This window comes from Spinacia oleracea, chromosome 4 (genome assembly GCF_020520425.1).
Source record: "Spinacia oleracea cultivar Varoflay chromosome 4, BTI_SOV_V1, whole genome shotgun sequence".
Taxonomy (NCBI): domain Eukaryota; kingdom Viridiplantae; phylum Streptophyta; class Magnoliopsida; order Caryophyllales; family Amaranthaceae; genus Spinacia; species Spinacia oleracea.
In genome coordinates, this window is record NC_079490.1 from 59,839,021 (window position 1) to 59,844,219 (window position 5,199).

Sequence of the window (5,199 nt, forward strand, 5' to 3'; positions counted from 1 at the left end):
GAACATCTGCACAAAAATAGCAAGAGTAAAACAAAGAAAAACGAGTGTGTAAAAATAAAGGCATAATGAAACTCACGTCCAGTGCCGAGGACTGCATGGCGGCAAGCATATTCTCGGCCGCCTCGGGAAGAGTCTCAGCATATTGGGGAGGAATGGCATTGTGCATCAACGTCATTATCTTCCTGCGGTCATGAGAATTGAACCCGCCTGAAGAAGGGATCTGATCCAATTCAGCATCAATGTCTTTCTGAGGATCGGGAATTTCTATGGGAAAAACAACGGCCTTAGAATCCCTGGGGGAAACTAGAGAACTGCTAGACGAGGAACGGCAGGTGGTTACGATGTTGGAGTAAAACTTACCCCCAGAATTCCTAGCTCTTTCCGCCGCCTTCGGAGGGATGTTTCGGCGGACGACTTCAGGAATCCCCGCAAGAGGATTAGCCGTCTCACCAGCTTTCTGGAAGCTAGGAGAAGCGGATGCAGCCTTGGGGACGGCAAACCCCTTAGGAGCCTTCAAAGCCGCTGACTTGAAGACGGGTTTACCTGTGCCGCCAGCCCTGCGCTTAGAAGAAGGAGCCGCGTTCGTGGCCGCCTTCCTCGCCTTCTGAAGAAATGAAAACATATAAGTTGCAAACAATAAAGGGAATTACATAGGAAGGTTTGATCAATACCTTCTCCTCAGCAGGAGGGGGAGCCATTTGCTCTGGGATGGCTTGCTCGGCCGCCTGCTGACGCTTCCAAGCCTTATAGGTGCTGGCGTCGAGTACCTTCGCCAACCAGGACGGCATATCCACTTGGCCTTTGGAGGCATCGTCCAGCTTATCCATGGCCTCGTCTGAAAAAACAAATAAAGACATTAGTACAGTTTTGATAAAACGATGAAGGATTGGAAGTATAGATACATTACCTCTCGGCATATACTGACACAACCCCACAGCCGAGAGGAAAACGGGATCGCCCAATTGATCCAGATGAGGCAACCACCCCTCGGGTATGTAGGCCGTCTTGTCCTTAATGACGAGTGGCTTGGCCTTGAACAACGACGAGATCCGTTCCCAGAGATCCAACGTCTCATTTGCTCGCACATCTCCAGATTTGTGGTTTTGATGACCACCCACTTCTTCCTCCAGTGATGTCATTTAGACGCCTTCCCCATCACCGTCCGATAAGCTCCCTTGTACGTAAGAATTAGCCAACCCGCGGCGGCTCTTAAAACTTGGGACATGGAGGCGATCCTTAGGAACGCCGGGAGGGAAGGGGTGATACCTGCGAGCTCGCAACGAGCGATATAGCCAAACACACCCGCCCAAGAGTTGAGGGACATTTGGTTCAGGCCAATGTTGAAGCCGTCCAGCAACTCCACCACAAAGGGGTGAGGGGGGAATCTCATACCCAGCTTCAGAAAAGAGCTGTACACGGCGAATTCTCCTTCCACCAGCCCAAAGCTGGTGTTATCCATACCAGCCGGCATACGAAACTTGTACTCCGAACCTAGATTCAGAGACTTCCCATAGACCTTCCCCTTGAGGGTGAGAAAGTTCAGCCACGTCTGAAGTGGGAAGATTGCACTGGGATGAAGGTGACCTTCCTCCCCACCTGACGTGCTCGCCGGCGCGACATCTGTGTACTCGGGGACGTCCTCCTCTATAGGAGAAGAGGATTCTCCTTCGAATTGCTCGTCGTCCTCTATCCGCGCCATTAAATCCTGCACAGGCTGGAGACTTGGCTCAAGACATGGGCATACTTGAAAAGAGAAGGCGTCAAAGGGACAAGTTGACGCCCTCAGTTTGACGAGACCCTTGCATGATTAAGAAAAGAGAATTGGGAAGGATCAAAATCAACAAACAAATTTTTCCAAAAAGCATTTACCTGATAGATCAAAGAGAGTTTGTGAAAGAACTTTGATGAAGAACTGCAAGAACAGGGCTTTGAAGATTGTGGCGGCGCTACAGTGGATTTCGGTGGATGTTAGACGTCGGAAATCGCCTTCTCCTATTGCTCTAAAATGATCACTAGAAATGAGGGGGAAAATCACTCAAATTGGCCACTTATTTATAGAGGGGTAAGAAATGATTACCCCTGCCACGCGTCATCACCTCATTGGACACTCCAAGAGCAGTGAAAACTAACGTCTGTTTTCACTCCTCATGAGGGGCAAATGATGTGGGCTTGAATATCTCCACCACAAAGCCCAAAGAGGATACAACGATCAATATCGGCCAGCTGGGCCCAAACCTAGAAAGAAGGCCCAAACCTTGGTACCCAAACGAAATAAGAGCAGAACCCCATTTTGGAAGGCACATCCTCTCTGAGAAGGCAGGTCCAAATGGTAAAAGGCTCATCATTGCGGGCCGAATTCCACGTGTCCTAAATCCCCAAGGGGCACACACCCCACAGCTAGGGTTGAGGGCACAGTCCCCAAGAAATCCTAAAACTATAAATAGCTCAGATCCCAAGGTAAAAGGGCATTCAATTCATTCCCACCACCAAAAACTTATCCTTGCTCTGCCTTCTCTCTACAAATTACTTATCTCTCTAGCTTATACTTACTTAAGCATCGGAGGGAATATTCCTACGGGAATATTCTTGTTTTGCAGGTTGCCAGAAGTTCGTGCCAGGTCATACTTGATACCTCCGAGGAACGCGTGCCACGTCAGCACCGTAAAAGATCCCACAACATTTAGCATGTGAGGTGATGAAAGCAATAAATAAGTAAAGCAACATCACTATAGAAATTAGGTGCGTAATTAGTAAAATACATCACCACCTAGAAAAGTACTAGGTGGGAAACCACATTGCCTAGAAGGACTAGGCAAGTAAATTTTCATAAATAGAAAGTGCGGAATTGAAAGGTGCAATATTTAAAGGTGTTATTGAAATTGCAATATTGAAGTGCATAATTGAAAGGCGTTGTTGAAATTGCGGTATTGAAGTTCATAATTGAAAAGATGCGATATTGCAATTGAACTATTGTATTTGAGATCCGAACGCCAAACGAATTCTTAAGAATAAGTGCGTCTGACACGGATTCAAGTCTAAAAATCTCAACTTTAGGACAAGTTGCTCATCCTAAAGTGTCTTAGATTTTGGACATAGAAATTGAACTTGAAATATTGAATCTTGAATATTGAAATGAGGAGTCTTGAATCTCAAAGATTAGACCTTTTAATGTTGAAAAGGTTTCATCTTTGATATGCTCCATGTACTGAAACGATTCTAGTTTAAGGAAGTGATTACAAACATCCTTAAACATTATTGAATCTTGATAATGAAACTTGAACTTGAATATTGAAAAGTGGAATCTTGAATCTCACAGATTAGACCTTTAAATATTAAAAAGACCTCACCTTTGATTACTCCATGTTTTGAAAATGATTCTAGTTTAAGGAAGTGATTACAAAAACAACCTTAAACATCATTGAATCTAGGAACTTTGTATTTGAATCATAGAAAGTGTTGATTTTGTAAAACTATCTGATTGTTGTAAGTGACACTTTTAAGAGTAAAAGTTCCAACTTTACTAATCATTTTGAAAGAGAAATTATAGAAACATGGTAGATTAGGATTGGGATTCGGAATTACCTAGTTAGGTTTAGGCTAGAATTCCTCTTGGAGCTCCCAATTGCTTAGAAACTTGAGATTTGTATGGGATTTTTGAAGAATTTGTATTTTGGATTTCGAGAGGCAATTTTAGAATTACGACGTTTTGGTTGTGAATTGATGCCCTAAAGTGCTGGAAATTAGGGGTTTAAATAGGGAAATGAGAGGCTGATCGCCAGCTGACAGTTGCGCCTAGCGCATCAACAGCGCTTGGCGCCGCTGACGTGGCACAAAAGACGCCAAGCAAGGACGAAGATGTCGTCCTTGCGTTTGGCTTGTAGTCGGCGTACCCTTTGTACGAATTGTACTGTTTTTGGCACGTAGCTTTTCTTGGTGGTTAAGGAAATTCGCGACTAAAAACTAGCTGTTTCGGTTTTTTTGAATTCGGTTTTACGTGACAGGGCCGGCTTGCTCGGTTTTGTGGGTCGGCGCCCGAATTTTGACTGGAAAAGGCCTTGTAAAACCAATGGAGTGGTCCATTGGGTGAGATTGTACTTGGATTTTGAAATTGATTTTCGGAAATTAAATTTTGTACCGAGTTATGTAATAGGAACGGTCTCGGGGATTGGATTTGGAATAAGTTTTAGCAATTGGGACTTCCGCACGGAGTTGTTTCAACCACCTAACGAGGATAATGGTATCGTCATCATCCCAATGGGGAGACATGATTTACGTGTCTACAAGATGCAAGGACTAGTGGAGCTTGACCCAACCTTTCCCTTTGTTGCCGAAGCCAAAGCGTTTCTTGAATCCTAGACACATTGGCGTGCACTTAAGACTTGAAAAAATGCAGAAGACACGGCTCATGACCACTCAAGACATAGACAATGAACACATGAAATGCAAATGCATGCTTTGAACTAGAAGACCTCTAAGCACCACTCCACTAAATTCAGGATTTTCGGATTTTGTATTTGTAGCTATTTTGGGGATTTCAATCCTTTCAAAATTTGTTTTTGAAGTATTTTGGAGGGAACGTCAACCCATTTGAATATGGAAATTTGTTTCGGGATTTGCAACGCGTTGGAACTATTTAGAGGAATTTCAAGCCATCGAGACTTGTACTTGTATTGGGATTTGCAACCCATTGGAAATATTTCATAGGAATTTCAACCTGTTGGAACTTGCATTGAAATTTGTACTTGTATCGGAATTTACAACCCGTTGGAAATATTTAGAAAGGAGCTTCATTCATTTGTGGAGGCTACCTTCTTGGAATATTTTAGGGGAGTTTTAACCCGACATTAGAACTTGGAGTATTTCAAGGGTATTTTAACCCCGTAGTAGAACATGGAGTATTTCGAGGGAATTTCAACCCGACAATAGAACTAGGAATATTTTAGGGGAATTTCAACCCGGTAATAGAACTTGGAATGTTTCAAGGGAATTTGAACCCGGCAATAGAACTTGGAATATTTCAAGTGAATTTCAACCCGTCAATAGAACTTGGAATATTTCAAGGGAATTTCAACCCAGCAATAGAACTTAGAATATTTCAAGGGAATTTCAACCCGTCAATAGAACTTGGAATATTTTAGGGGAATTTCAACCCATTGGATTTGGAGATCGAATTTGTATTATTTCGAGGGAGTTTCAACC